Below are 17085 nucleotides of genomic sequence, written 5' to 3' on the forward strand. Positions count from 1 at the left end.
TCTGTAATTGTTCCTCTAGTTAGCTCTCTCCTGCTCTGTCTTCTTTCACTCTCTCTCCAGTGTCTGGAGCAGGGAAGGAGGAGGGGCGTTGCAGGTGGTTGGGGCTGCAGTCCTCCCCTCCCACTCTTCTATTATCAGGGAGCTCTCCTCTGGTGTCCCAGACAAGCCTATCCTGGAATGGAGTTCTCTTATTGTGATGTCATGGCTACGCCTGGGTTTGTGCCTCTCAGTACGGCCTGGCTGTGTGGGTCTGATGTTCAGAGGATTGCTGGGGAGCAGGGAGTTTGGGTCACTGCTGGACTCACCACTGATCTCTTTGGAGCTCTTCCTCTTCCTTTTCTGGTCACACCCTTTGTCCCTTGGCTGGGTCAGGGTAGGGGATGGGGCACCTGGGGCTCAGCACTCATCAGGTCCCTCTGATGTCTGTGCTCTCAGGATATTCCCTCTGGGTCATGGTCATCCCCTGAGTAGTTGATCCACCAGCCACAGAGATTGGGTCTGTTGCTCCATGGTGAGCAAGTCGGGGCACTTTCTTTCCCCACCTATAAGATGGTGGTGGAGTGCTTCTCTTGTCCACTCCAGTGGGACTGTGCCTGTGGACTCCCTCTACAGTCCCTGCTGCTAGTGCCCAGCCAGGCACTGAAGTGGTGAGACAAAGCCTGGAGCCGGCAGTCTCTCCCGCTGCAGTGGTAGTCTCTCCCCGTCACTTCTTCACAGGAAAACTTTTGTCCATTAAAAAAAATGGCTCTTGGCTTTTGTGACCTGGGAAAAGCCAAGGACCAAGCAGAGAAGCTGCAGCACTAGCTGTTGCACCGGGAGGGCCCTGGTCACTTGCTCACGAGCCCCCACTTAGTCAATCTCTCCTAGCATTTTCTTCCCAGGAAGGGTTTTGTTGATTTTCAAAAAATGGTGCTCGGCTTCTGCGACCCGGGAATCACTAAGGTCCAAGCCCAGCAGCTGTGGCACCATCCTCTGCCCCAGAAGAGCCCTGGCTGCTAGATCCCTAGCCCTCCCTCAGTCAGCCACTTACATGCCCACTTGCTCACCAGCATGTACATAAGATTTTCCATACATTTACTCACACCAGGACTTACATAGTTTGACTGACTTGCACCATCTTCCTGAGTTCTCTCGAAAGGATAATGTTAACAAGTAGCCCTGGAAAAGTTAGTTATCCTTATGCAAAAAAGTGAGCTTTGACTTTTTACCTCACACCATACACAAAAATTAACTCTGATGAAGCATAAATCTAAATAGAAGAATTAAAACTATAAAACAGTCAAAGAAAACATAAGACAAAAATCTACATGACCTTGGATTTGACAATAACTTATACACACATGCACACACACACAAATCTAGCACAGTCAATAAAAGAAAAAGTTAATAAATTAAACTTTATTAAGACGTGAAAAATACTGGTAAGCAAATAAAAAGATAAACCTAGACTTAAAGAGAAAATTTTCTAATTAATATCTGATAAGGTACTTAAATATAGAATATATTAAAATAAATAAATCAGCCAGGTATAATGGTGCATACTTACAGCCCCCAACTACTCAAGAGGCTGAGGCAGGAGGTTCACCTGAGTCCAGGAGTTCAAGACTGCAGGGAGCTATGATTGTGTCACCGTACTTCAACCTGGGTGACAGAGTGAAACTCTGTCCCTAAAATAATAATAATAATAATAATAATAATAATAATAACAATAATAAAATAGAATATATTAAATAACTCTTAAAATTCAACAAAGGGTAAGCCTTCTAATTGTAAAATAGTCAAAAGATCCGAACATATACACTTAACCAAACATAAAAAATGTTCAACATCATTAGTTGCTAGAGAATTAAAACCATAGTTGTATATTGACACATGCCTATTAAAATGTCTTTTAAAAATTGACAATAACAAATGTTGACAAACATGCAGAGCAACAGGAACTCTCATTCATTGCTGGTCGACTAATTAAGATGGCTTTTACCAGGTGAATGGGTAAACAAACTGTGGTGTATACATAGAATGGAATATTCCTCAATAATGATAAGAAAATATTGATTCATGCAATGATATGGACACATCTTAAATACATTCTTCTACGTTTAAGAAACCAGATCCCAAAGGCAACATGTATGATTCCATTTTTATAGCATTCTCGAAAATACAAAAGTGTGACACAAAAGGCAGCTCATTTGCTGCTAGGGTTTTAATGAAGTGGGAGGTACTGACTACAAACGGACTGCATAAGGGAATTTTTGGAGTGATGATATTGGTCTGTATGGCACCATGGTGGTGGATATAGCACTCTACACTTTTGCTAAGACCTATATATGTGCACGTCACAGAGAATAGACTTTACCGTATGCAAATAGAAAACTACCCAGATATTGAGAGTTCCTATGATGGAATGCAGACCATGTCAAATGAATTGACATAGTCTTTCCCAAGGGGATGGAGGGAAAAATGTTGTATCAGACCCGAGGAGACTAAGGAGATGTGACACCAGAACAGAGTAGGGTATCATGGACTGGCTCCTGGAACAGCAAAAGACACTAATAGGGAAACTGGTGAAATTCAAATAGGAGCTGCAGTTTAGTTAATAGTGTTGTACAAATACTTTTTAGTTTTGACAAATGTACGAGGTAATGCAAGATGATAGCAATAGGGGAGACAGAAATTAGGTAAGAGATATGTGGGAGTGCTGCAATTTTTCTGTAAATCTAAAATTGTTTCTAGATTTAAAAAGCTTAAATAATTTAATAAATATGCCCATTTTAATATATACTGAATGTATAACTCCTGATAGAAATAATGGAATGAATAAACAAACAAATAAATAAATGAGGAAGAATGGACAAATCTTTCTTACAAAAGATTTTCAAATAATAAATGTAGAAGCAGTGAGGGAAATACACAGTCATCACCAGAACACCAGAGTAATAACTGCTGCAGTCAAGTTTCATTGATGAATACCAAAATGAGTGGGCAAGACTTTTTGGAGAGACAGAGTATTCACACTTCGAAGTGGCTCCCCCAAATATTAATTGCTGTGGTGGTTTTGACCTTTGTCCACAAATTTCTTCTACTCCTTCCTCCAGAAAGTGGAGGTTAATTCCACTTCTTGAGTGTAGATTGAACCTAGAGCCTTGCTACTAACAGAGTATGGACAGGAAAAAATATTAACTTTATAGTGGAGAAGGCTGGTGGGCATCACCTTAACCAAATGATCAAAGTTAGCATCATCAGTGATAATTCGTGCTGCTCTCAGGTAGTGATACGTTGTGATAGAAAGGTTACTTCACCTCTATGCTATTCTGACTCCAAAATTTATAACCTCAGAATAATCATGAGAAAGTTTTGACTAAACTCAAATGGAGGAAATCTTAAACACATTTTTCCAAGTGAAAAAAGTCACAAAGACTGTATCCTTTTGTGATGCAACTTGTATAACATTCTCAAAAGGGCAAAATTCTACAAAATACCTGAGCAATACTTTTCCAAATTTTCAAGGCTGTGAAAAATAAGCAAAGTCTGAGAAACTATTGCAGATTGGAAGAGACTAACAGCTAAGTGGATTGGATCTAGGAAGGAAAAAGGTATCAGTGGAAAAAAATGTATAAAATCTATGGTTTAGTTAGTGTTGAACTAGTGTTAATTTCTACTTTTGATAAGTATATCATAGATATTTAACACAATAACTTCAAGGAAGCTGAATGAAAGGCATAGGGAAACTCTACTCTTTCAACTTATTTATAATATTATATATGTTATTATAAGAATAAGTCTAATTTTTTTCCAAATTAAAAGTAAAAAAAAATGCAGGAAATATTTCTAAGTTTCTGAGTACCATTTCATATTCCACTAGAACATATCACTAAAATTAGCCCATTAAAATGGTGGTTAAGAATGAGAGCTCTAAATTTTAACTGTGCTAAAGGAAATCCCATTTCTTCCTTTTACTAGGTATATAACTTAGGTAGGTTGTCAAACTTTTCCAAGTCTCAGTTTTCTTATCTGTAAAATAAGAATAATATTGTATAGCTCATAGATTTTGTGAGGATTAGAGAATATAATATAATGCACAGTTATCTGGCATATAATAACTGCTCAATAGATTTAGCTATTATAATTAAAATTGTTATTGCCATTGCTTTCTTTAGACTAGCATAGTTCAATTTTTGTCAGACTAATTAAATATTAACAAACAGCATCTTACATACTGAGATTATTAACCTCAGCCTACAACTGTGGAGAGAGTGCACCTTGAAGTTATCAGTGCTGTTGGCGAGGTGCTCTCCACATTGCTGGTTTAGCTTGAGGGAGGGCTGGTTTTTGTGGGGAATGAGAGCAGCACATAAAGGCTTGGTGAACCATGCCCTGGATGCTGAGTTTCCTGCCAAATGTTTAGAGCAGGAGTGGACAGGAAGACACTGTGGGGCTCTCAGCCACTTCATTTTTATACTCTGACTTTCCAGACCCTACATCCTATTCCCACCAGAAAGAAGAAACACAAACCCTTTTGACTGTACTGCTGTTCGCATCAAGCCAGAGACTCCCATGATTTTAAACAGACTGTAAGATATAGGAGTAGCAAAGCCAAATGTGCCATGCTACTAGTCTTGAAAATGTTGGTCCAGCCAAGGTGACATCATGAATATGGTAATACTGGATGCAGTCCATGCAATCCCGTGTTCTTTTGTCCAGCTTGATAGTTCTGTGAATATCTGCACTGGAGAGATTTCGAGTGCTCATAGGGTTAAGACCAACAAAGTCAATGTCATTGCCTCAGTGTTAGCCAAAACCTCATTATCTCATTCCTCCAGTAAATACATTTACAAATACACACCTTACATATGAATAGATTTTGCCATGAGCAAAGCTGTTTCATAGGCAGCATAGTCACAGATAATGACATTTTAAAATCTAAGATCCTGTGGACACTTGGTATTTGAAGGTAGCATTTACGTAGTTCTTTGCAGAGTGTTTTCACACGTATCCTCAACTGATGTTCATAACGACCAGGGAGGTGGGAGGATTTTCAAAGAAGCCAAGGTCAAACTAGGTTTTAACTTTTCAAACCAAGGTTTATTCTCCGCATCTTACCACCTCCCACCACTGCTAGAAGCACATGAGAATGGGTTCAAGAAGCAAGGTCTTTTAAAGAAAATCATTTATATTGAAAAGATCAGAGGAAGCTCACTTTACTTGATGAGTCAGAACTAGAGAGTGCTGCCCTGCACACACACACAAGGATATCTCTGCTGTGAAGACAGAGACGCATCATTCTCTCAATATCTGTGTGGGGTAGAACACACCGGGAGAACGAATAATGAGGATGAAGGTCTCTATTTCATTCCTTATCAAAGTCCTGTGTCCTTTCCTACTGAGTCACTACCAACTCAGAACAAGTGGTATGACCAACTTACCATTTATTATTATCTTTTTTAAATGTTGAAACTATCTCAAAGTTACAGAAAATTTGCAAGGCTTAAGTGCTTTTCTGAAACCCTTGAAAGTTGGTGACAGGACAACCGATTACACCTGAAAAGTTTAGTGTGTATTCCTAACAAATAAAGACATTCTTCTGAGTGATCTATTACAGAAACAAAGAACCGAGTACCATATGTTCTCACTCATAAGTGGACCTTGGACACTTCTAATACTCTAAGAAAGGGACTGGCAGTAGTGGGAAACTACTATGGGGGAGGGGGACACACCTCATCAACAAGGGTACCTGCATTATGAACATTTGTATACCTAACCATGAATTGTACCCCATATCTTCAAAATAAAAACATTTTAAAAGATATTCTATAAAAACCACAAAACAACCATCAAAAGCAGCAAATTAGCACTGGTATATTTCTGTGATTCTATCCTTACCCCCATGGGAGTTCCAGCAATTGTCCCAATGATTGATGTCCTTTAGAGGAAAAGGATTCAGTTAAGATCACACATGATATTTAGTTGTGTCTCTCTGTCTGCTTTTCTCTTTAGTCTTCTCTCCATGACCTTGGTCTTTTGAAGATCGAAGATTTTTTATTTTGTAGAGTGCCCTTCAATTCTAGTGTGATGTTTGACCATGATTAGATTCGGGTTATTTTTCAGCAGACATAGCTCTGAAGTGATGCTGTGTTCTTCTATTTCTTCCTATCAGACATATAATTTTGATTTTTCACATTACTGATGCTGTTAATTTGATTCATTAAGGTGATATCACACAGACCTGTCCACTGTAAAGGTACTATTTTTACCTTTGTAATTCATATGTATTTTGTGGAAAAATGCTTTCAGACTATATATATGTAATTCCTAATCAAGTTTTCTATTTATTTTTTCATTTATGTATGTCAATGCAGGCTGATGGATTTCGACCTTAGCCAGAAGATTAAATGCATTTATACTGTTATTTTAGTTGTTCAAATTGTCTACAGTTTGTCCAGTGAGAGCCCTTCAATCTGGTGTCTACGTCCTTTTGATACAACTCTGTCATTCTTGGAGTGTTTTCTTTCTTTCCGGCATAACAAGATGTTCAAACCTTCTTTTGTACTTTTCCTACCCCGATTTGGAATCAGCCATTTCTCCAAGGATTCCTGGTCCCTTTAGTAGAGAATGGCATTTAGAAACCATGATTTGGGAACAAGATGTGTTCATTGACACAGATATGAGGTGTCACTGCTCCTGAGCCCTCTCAGTGGACAGAGCTAGTGAGGAGCATATATATTTGTGTATGTGTGTATATGTATTCATCGTATTTATTTCCATATATACATATTAAGATTCAAATTTTCATGCTTAGTACTTCCAATTGCAATCTAACATCACATAGTTCGTTCTACTTTTCTCTTTTTTGCATATTTGTAACTCTCTTTCCAACAGTGAGAAACCAGGCTTCTATTATTCTAAATATGCTTCCAAGTCGATACATCTTCCTTTTAATAACCAATATTTTCTTGCCACTACTTCAATCTCTAAACAGACACTTGCCTAATACACCTGAGCTCAAATATTCTGTGCTTGACTGCATACTTAAGCTGGAACTTAAGAGCTAAGATAAGCACCTAGCCTTATCTTAGACTCCAATCTTCCCTTAGTCAGGTTACAGCATTCAACAGTATGTCTCCCTTCATTCCACTTGGGTGCAGACACCCCGTGTAGGACTTTCCACCTATGTGGATGCTTTCATCAACTTACTTAGACTCTGACACCCACATCAAGTCTCCCTCCCATGTACACCCCTTGCCTGTTCCTCACTGTGGCTGCAACACTCCATACTACGCTACTCTCCATGTTGATGCTTTTTATATTTGAGTTTCGACACTTCATGGCTTTCCTTCCGACTTTCTCCAAGGATGTCCAGGCCACAAACTCCCGAGGACACCCTACTGTGCTGGACCATTTTTGGCCACCCTCGTGTGTAGGTCTTACTGACACTACTCAGGTCCTCAGTACACACACCCTCCTCACCTCTCAAGGCTGTTTTAATATAACCGAAGATATTAGCTACACTCCTATGTGGACACCACCCTTACCACCCATTGACTGCAATATCTTGCATCCAGACATTTCCCCTCTACCCCCATGTTTAGGTGCTTATATTAGCTCTACTTAATGAATTTTGGGATATATTTCTCAGGAAGGGAAGGAAAAAGGAAAGAGGAAGAGGATCATCTTGCTTCTGAGTTTTTATTTTTACTGTTTCTTATATCAAGATTCCATTGCTTTGGAAATAATCTGGTCACCACATGGAGAGACGATGGCATAAAACCAAATAAAATTTATCATTAAGGGTTATAAATAATTATGAAAGAAAATAGAATTGAATAAGCCTAAAATAAAATGAACTTTGAAAAATTACTGAGATTTTAAGTTTCCAGGATTTTGTAAAAAGAGAAAGTTCCAATTTATTTCTCCAAGTCCCTTCTGATATGTTGATGCCTACACACTGCCTGTCAAAATCGTTTACCTTTCCAAAACAAGTTTAGACTCCAGATTCTCCAGAAAAAAAGATTGTCATTATAAATTCTAGCCCTGGCATCTTTTTACCATGACTAGTCAAAGAAAGAATTCTGAATCATTTGATTATAACTGATATTTGGTAATAACATACCCTATGCTATTTTCTAATTGTTTTCTGTGTGTAATAATAGACTGTTCTACACATTTGTGAAATTTTGTTTGTAATCCCCTGTGGCATCTAACCGAAATTTAAATTCACAGGCAGTGCTCACTAAACTATGTTTGATGCAAACTGATACTTCAGAGAGAAAAAAGGCTCAGAAAGGGGATTTCCCTTCACAGCACCCTTGGTTTCTACCCCCTTTACCACCCTGACCTCATTTCTATCCCCAATCTCTGTGTCCATCCACATTTGTTTGTGTTGTCCAGGTATTACACACTGAGTCATATTGCAGAGACACTTGGGTTTCTGACACAGTCACTAGGGAAACAGCAAGCTCTACCCCAGTCAGTGATACAGGAGGACATCGGAATTTCCCTGTGCCTCTGATAGAAATGGAAGGAGCCGAGGACAGGCTGAGAGGAGAGAAGTGCATTTTGGTGGGTGCAAATTCAAGACTGTTTTAAGATAACCAAAGATGTCAGCTTCATTTTGCTTTTGAACACTGTAATATTTCTTTGGCTACCAATGCATCAAAGGAAACTTGTCTTTTTCTTTTAAAATGTGTTTTATTTATTTTTCTTTATTTCAATAGCTTTAGGGAATACAACTAGTTTTTGGTTACATGGTTGCATTGTATAGTGGCAATGAAGTCTGGGATTTAAATGTACCCACCAATCCCACCTATGCACATTCCACCCAGTAGGTGATTGATTTTTTTTTCTTTTCCTATATTGCTGCTTACCTTGATCTCATTGACAATGTCATAAGGCTTTGATAGGCATACCTTAAAATAGTCCTTGTGGTGTAACTCCTTTTATATTGCTTATCTTCTAAAAAAATTAGTAAATGAAATGCCCATCCAATCTACTGGAATAGATGCTTCCTTAACAGTTGTGAGCTGGTATCTCACTGTGGTTTTGATTTACATTTTCTTGATAATTAGTGATATGGAGCACATTTTAATACATCGTTTGGCCATGTGTATGTCTTCTTTGGAGCAATGTCTATTTAGTTCTTTTCCACTTTTTAAGTGTTTTTTTTCTATTGAGTTGCAGGAGTTTCTTATATACTTTGGATATTAAACCTTTATCATACATATGGTTTGCAAATATCTTTCCATTTTTTTTCTTTTTGAAGTGGCAGTAAGTAGAATAGATCATGAATAGAATATCTCACAGAATTTAGGCACAATTTTGCTTTAGGGACTTAAAAATTTAAACTTATTTAAGGAAGAATAAGATAAAATCTATAGGTTGAGTATATTTAATTCAAAAAAGAGGTTTTGACAGAAATATGCTAAATTTATAATTGAACATGTTGAGTTTGGAGGTGCTTGTGGGCTGTAGTTCTATAACCATAAATGGAGCTATGGGAAACCACAGCATGTAAGAGTGGAGAATAGGAGTTTATGAAGGAGAAGAAGAAATAAAACCAATAGCATGGTGTCACCGAAGTAAAGAAGGACAGATTTTCATGGATGAGGTAATGATTAATAGTATCAGACAACATAAGGACAAGTAAGAAAAGAACAGCAAGTACATGGAGCTTACAGGAGACTTTGGGTAGAAGCACGGTGGGGACGGAAACCAGACTGCTGTGAGTTGAGACCTGGTGAGACATGCCACTTGAGCAGAGGAGCCGGTGGCAATTGTTAAGTTTCTGCAAGAGAAGTATGTATTTCTAGGACGAATCAATGTCATTGATTTAGCATTGCAAGGTGATGTGTAAATGACATGTATGCTGATACAGCCATACGGTTGCCATGCCCATAAAGGCTTCCCTAAGCTGAAGTGTGTCACCTGTAACACACTGATTGTCACATGTAATGCAGACAGGTGAGGATAGCTGCGTGGGCATCTGAGCCCAGATGAGCCCAATCACTGGAGTGGACTAAGCCTGGGGGTGGCACAGTGAAAGTAAAGATATAACAAAGGGCACTACATAATGATAAAAGGTTCAATCCATCAACAAGAAATACCAATCCCAAACTTATATGTACCCAACACAGAAGCACCAGCATTTGTAAAGCAACTAATAAGTAAACTAAAAAAGGATATTGGCACAAACACTATTATAGCTGGGAACTTAAATACCCCACTAACAACACTAGATAGATCATCGAGGCAAAAAACCAACAAAGAGATCTGGAACCTCAATTTGACGCTTGACCAAAAGGACTTAATAGATACCCACAGAATATACCACCCAACAACCACAGAATATACATTCTACTCATCACCGCATGGAACATACTCCAAGATTGATCACATCTTTGATCATAAATCAATCATAAACAAATTTCATAAGATCAAAATACTGCCATGCAACTTCTCAGACCACAATGGAATAAATATAAATGTCAACACCAACAAAATTCCTCCCAAACCCATATAGATATGGACTGCATGATGCTGAACAACTACTAAGTCAACACAGAAATCAAAACAGAAATTGAAAGATTCCTGGAAATAAAAGAAAATGAAAGAAACATCCTACCAACACCTCTGGGATGCCATGAAAACAGTTCTAAGAGAGGGACTTATAACTCTACAAACACACATCAAGAAAATGGAAAATTCACAACTTAGTCTAACAAATCATCTATGAGAGCTGGAAAGACAAGACTACCAAAAAACTAACTTTAGCAGAAGAATTCAGATCACCAAAGTAAAAGCCCAAATGCAGGAAATAGATGAAAAAATATCATTGAAAAAAATCAACAAAACAAAAAGCTGGTTATTTTAAAGAATAAACAAAAGTGATGGACTCCTAGCCAGAATGACCAAGAAAAAGAGAGAAAAAGCTCAAAGAAACACAATCAGAAATGCAAAAGATCAAATCACAACTGACCCCAAAGAAATACAAAAGATTATCAGAGATTACTATGAACACCTGTATGGAAGCAAACTTGATAACCTAAATGAAATGGAGGACTTTCAGACATTACACAGCCTCCTAAGGTAGAAACAAGAAGACATTGAGACACTAAATAGACCTACAACTCAGGAAATTGTAGTGCCACAGGAAACTACAAACATATTGAAAGTATTCCAGGCAATTGAGAAAGACAGAATCCTCCCCAAATCATTTTACAAAGCTAACATCACACTGATACCCAAACTGGGTAAAGATCCAACAAAAAAAGAGAACTACAGGCTAATATCCCTAATGAACATAGATACAAAAAACCTCAACAAGATTCTAGCAAATCAGATCCAACAACACATCTCAAAAATCATCCACTATGACCAAGTAGGTTTCATTCCCAGGATGCAGGGCTAGTTCAGTATCTGCAAGACCATAAGTGCAATTAAATATACCAACAGATGTAAAAACAAGAACCACATGATTCTATCATAAGATGCAGAAAAAACTTTTGATAAAATCCAGCATCACTTCTTGATAAAAGCCCTCAAACACCTAGACATAGAAGGACCATACCTAAGAATAGTAAGTACCGTCTATAATAAACCAACAGCCAACATCTTTCTAAACAGACAGAAACTGGAAATATTTCCATTGAAAACCAGAACAAGACAAGGTTGCCCACTCTTGCCCCTCTTGTTCAACATTATGTTGGAAATCCTAGCTAGAGCAATTAGACAAGAGAAGGAAGTCAGGGTATCCAAATAGGAGAAAAGGAAGTCAAGTTATCCCTCTTTGCTGATGATATGATCCTATACCTCAAATATCCAAGAGAATCTGTCAAAAACCTGCTTGTACTGATAAAGCACTTTGGCAAAGTCTCAGGGTACAAAATAAATGTGCAAAAGACAGTTGCATTCTTATACACCAACAACAAGCAGGTGGAGAACTAAATAAAAAGCAAAATCCCATTCACAATAGCCCCCCCAAAAAAGAAAAGAAAAAATGAAATATATTGGCATCTTCATAACCAGAGAAGTGAAAGACATTTACAATGAAAACTACAAAATAGTGCTCAAATAATTCCAAGAAGACGCAAACAAATGGAAAAAATATTCTATGCTAATGGATAGGAAGAATCAACATTGTTAAGATGTCCATCCTACCAAAGGCAATCTACAGATTCAATGCAATACCCATTAAATTAACATCATTCTTCTTAGACCTGGAAATGACAATACAGAAATTCAAATGGAAACATAAACAACCACGAATAGCCAAAACAATCCTTAGCAAAAGAAACAAAGCAAGAGGTATTACACTTCCAGACTTCACACTTTACTATAAGGCTACAATAATCAAAACAATCTGGTGGGTGGTACAAGAATAGTCATATGGATCAATGAAACAAGATAGAGATTCTTGAAGCAAAACCTCAATTTCTCAACCATCTTTGATAAAGCCTTCACCAACAACCACTGGGGCAAGGAGAGCATATTCAGTAAACAGTGCTGGGAAAACTGACTGACCACATACAGAAGATTGAAACAGGCCCTCTACCTATCACCATTCTCAAAAATCTACTCTAAATGAATTGAAGACCTAAATGTAAAACCTCAAACTATAAGAACCTTAGAAAATGCAAGAGACATCCTTTTGGAAATTGGAGCTGGCAACCAATTCCTCATCAAAATCCCAAGTGCCCATGCCATAAGAGATAAGATAGACAAGTGGGACCTCATCAAACTGACAAGCTTCTGCAAAGCAAAAGTAACCATCAAGAGAGCAGGGATACAGTCCACAGAATGGGAGAAAATATTTGCCAGTTGTGTATCTATCTGACAAAGGCCTAACTTCCAGGATCTTTAAGGAACTCAAATGTGTTGAAAGGAAAAAAACAAACAGCCCCATTAAAAAGTGAGAAAAAACATTAATAGACACTTTTCAAAAGAAGATATATGGGCTGCCAACAGACACATGATAAAGTGCTTAGCCTCACTAATCATCAGATAAATGCAAATCAAAACCACACTGGGATACCACCTAACCTCAGTAAGAATGGCCATCATTAATAAAACAAACAACAACAGATGTTTGCAAGGATGCAGAGAAAATAAAATGCTTCTATACTGCTGGTGGGAACGCAAACTAGTGCAACCTCTTTGGAAAACAGTGTGGCGATTTCTAAAAGAACAAGACATTGACCTTCCATATGAACCAGCGATTCCCCTACTGGGAATATACCTAGAGGAATGCATCATTTTATAAAAAAGATACCTGCACATGCATGTTTAGTGCAGCACTCTTCACAATAGCAAAAACATGGAACCAACTGTGCTGCCCATTGAAACTAGGCTGGATAAAAAAATGTGGTGCATATACACATGGACTATTACACAGCCATAAAGAAGGACTTCGCAGCAACGTGTATGGATTTTGAGTCTATCATACTCTGTGATCAATCACAGAAACAAAGAACATTTTGAGTCTATCATACTCAGTGATCTATCACAGAAACAAAGAACAGAGTACCATATGTTCTCACTCAAAAGTGAACCCTGAGCATTTACCATAATACTATAAGAAAGGGATTGGCAGTGATACTGCTGGGGTAGGGGCTGGGGGCCACTACATCAATAAGGGGATCTGATCTCAGACCAGGCAAAGTAGGGAACCAAAGGAAGTCCCAAACTTTACTTGTACGATGGCCACTTGCATACCTAATCCTGAATTGTAACTCACATCTATATAATTAAAAAAAAAATTTACTGCAAGTAGAACAAACATGAAATGGGTAACTGGCAACTGTTTGAGCAGTTGGTTCACATTGAGGAACAGAGATACTGTATAATAGATATGGAGGGTCCCTGGGAACAGGAAATAGTTGCAGACTTAAATCATAAATATTTAAAAGATTTTGAGATTAAATACCAGTTCATGTCTAAGTTAAGCAAAACCAACAGGCCATGACTTGGGGACTGCAGACATCATTCTTATGTAGAAATTCTGAGAAAAGACCCAAAGTTATCTCTCTGAGACTGCCTAAAGACAGGCAAACAACAATTGATATGTTTGGTCTTCTACATATTTAATAGATATTGGCTTCTGGATGACAGAAAACCTGGGATTTGTCTTTTCAAAAATAATCATTATCAATTCTTGATAATAGAAGATATAGGCTGATTGGGAAAAAACATTTACTGAAATGTGTAGAAAGTAAAAATTTCCCATAATCAACCACCCATAACCACTATTAAACAGTATATTTATATAGTTAATTGTTTTTACAAATATGAGATAATTCTTTGTATCTTTTATAACTTTGTATCTTATATTGATACATAGAGATGATTTTCATTCTTTACCTTTTTCCATAACAAACAAACAAAAGCCAACTTATATTTTATAGTATAAAGACTAATAAAATTATTTTAACAAATTTTCATTAATGGATATTTGCATTCTTGATCTTTTGCCATTTCAGACAATTTGATCATAAACAGTGTGTGTGTGTGTGTGTGTGTAGGCACGGGCATTTTGTTGGGTATATGTCTAAAGGCCAAAGCACTTTCATTTCCAAAAAAATATATATGCACATTATATATTTTGCAAACTATCCTGGGATAGCTATTAAGGGAACTGGAAACAATACCTGTAGCATGGATTTCTCATTTTGAGTACATGAGTCGTGATATGATCAGAGTGTCTCAATTACAAGGAGAAGGCAAATTCCATCTCCATTTTCTCTAACTTCTAATTGAAACGAGCTTTTCCTTCAATTACTAATGGTGGCAACAAACCACCATGTTATTAGCCATAGCTATGATTTTTGTCACTAACAGAAATCACAAACACTTTGATGTTGCTGCCAATAACCTGAAGTATTGTTGATATTTGTTGTTGCTTTAAAATGTTGGTAGTTACTAATCTGCCAGCATATCTTGTTATTTAATGTGTTAATAAAGGAGATATATTACTATATCATTTAAAATATTTTGATAAATATATTTCAGTATAATTTTTTGTAATCTCATGTAATTTATGTTATATTTTTAAAAGCTTTATTATGAGACATGGCCCATAAGCTTTACCAGACTGTCAGAATTTGTGGCACAAAAAGATTTACATTCCCATGACTTGAAGGTGTAATGTAAAAATTGAGAATTATAATAGTAATAATAGAAATCACTGTATAGTACTATGACACACTGAACACTGTTCTAACTAAGCTTATTGCTTATATCAACTCATTTAATTTTCACAACCCAACTAGAGAGGTAATCTGGCTATTTTCATTTTACAGGCAAAGAAACTGAGACACACGGAGGCTGATTTGCCCAAGGGCACACACTCTTAATCCCATTGCACAGCCAGACCATCGGCATGACAGGGCACTTCAAGGACTGGGAGCTTCCCCTCTCAGGTAAGCTGGATTTCAGAGCTATGCACTTGGGTACAGGGAATGGCGAAGTCAATCACTTCACCTAGCACCCTGCAGCTTCATGCCTGATCTGAGAAGTATGATTTCACATACTTCTCTCTACCTGCTAGGTTTGTGCAAAAGTGGAAGCAGGATGCATAAAGGAGCTAACTGAGAGATCAGAGATTTTTTGCATTTGAACCTGGTTCCTATCTTCTTACTCACAATGACTCTCATTGACGCACTAATTCATTCATTCATTCCACAAATATTTTGTGTCCCTAGTGTACCAGACCCTTTTCTTGGCATTGGAGATATAGCAGTGACTAGAAAGATGCGGCTCCAGCCTTTTCTGGTCCTTACCTTGTGATGAGGAAAGTGGGACACAGCACAGAACCACAGAAGCAAATAAGCAAGATCATTCCATAGAGAGACAAGTGCCAGGATGATGATGGGGCAGGAGTAGGGGTAGGAGATGCAGTTTCAGCTGGGCAGTCGAAGAAAGCTCTGCTGCAGGGTGACTTTGGGGCTGTAGCCACAGGCATCTGGAGGAGCCCAGCTGGGTGAGGCTCTAAGGGACAATGAGCACACCACGGACAAGTGTCTGAATGTGTGGTTAAATTGCTGAGGCAAGACAGGGCCCTGGGAGAAAGGAGTGGGCAGTAAGAATGGACCACCTTCTGGGGAAGATGTCATTCCTGTCTCACTGGCCAAAGAATGTGCTATCCTCCCTCATATCCTCAGCAGGAAGCCAGAGCCAGGGTTGGTAAGCAACAAGTCATACCTATAGTCATCAGCTCTCTGCTCTTAACACTTGACCCTTTTCACCAGAATGTCTCTCAGAGCACGTCTTCTCAAGTTGCTCTTTTCTCCCTAGGGGCTGAGGGAGAAAATACTAGAAAGGAAGCACATTCTGGCAGTTACAGTATGCTGACAAAACTGTCGCTCCCCCACTCAACTCCAGAAAAGTGAGTCCGTCCACAGTTTTGAGTTTCAGTTCTGTTATGTTGTCTCACCACTGAGCAATTTTATGTGATAGAGTGGATTGGCTTTAGTGAGCACTTCTACTGTAAATTTAAGAAAATGAGAGCAAAAAACATAGAAAAAAAGAGAGTCTAATGTAGCACGCAGGAGGGAAATAAAGCCATGGTGGCAGGGGGGTGGGCTTTACCTCCCTAAATTGTTAGCTTTCTTTCAACCTTGCAGAAAGTCTGGGGGAAGAGGTGCTAGAGGGAAGAGGTGCTGAGCAGTTTTTCAGGGAAACACATCTTCTTGAATGAGTTCTGCCATACCTGGGGTGCCCACCTGTGTTAGAGGTGGAGACACGGACTGGCTATGGTTCTTAAAAGCCTCAAGGCAGTTTTCAAAAGAAAAGACGGTTCTACCCTGAGTCTTAAACTAATTTTGACTAGGCCAATGCCAGAATATTTCGCGTCTTTCTAACATAGAGTCAGAGTCCCTTCTTCTCCCATGGACTTTCAAAGGGTCATCTTTACTGTCTTTATGAAGTGGTTGTGCACAACTGAAGTCAGTTTGTAAGGGGCAGTGTTGCCCTGTTGGAGCACACCACCCCGGCCACCTTCTCCAACTCCAGAATTACTCACAGGACACTTAAGGTGTGGGAAAGACCTCGTGGAAATTCTCCCTTCCTCGCTTCTGCTCAGTTAACTCACATCGTCTC

This window comes from Carlito syrichta, unplaced genomic scaffold, assembly GCF_000164805.1.
Source record: "Carlito syrichta isolate Samal-C Ts95f unplaced genomic scaffold, Tarsius_syrichta-2.0.1 Scaffold313876, whole genome shotgun sequence".
NCBI lineage: Eukaryota > Metazoa > Chordata > Mammalia > Primates > Tarsiidae > Carlito > Carlito syrichta.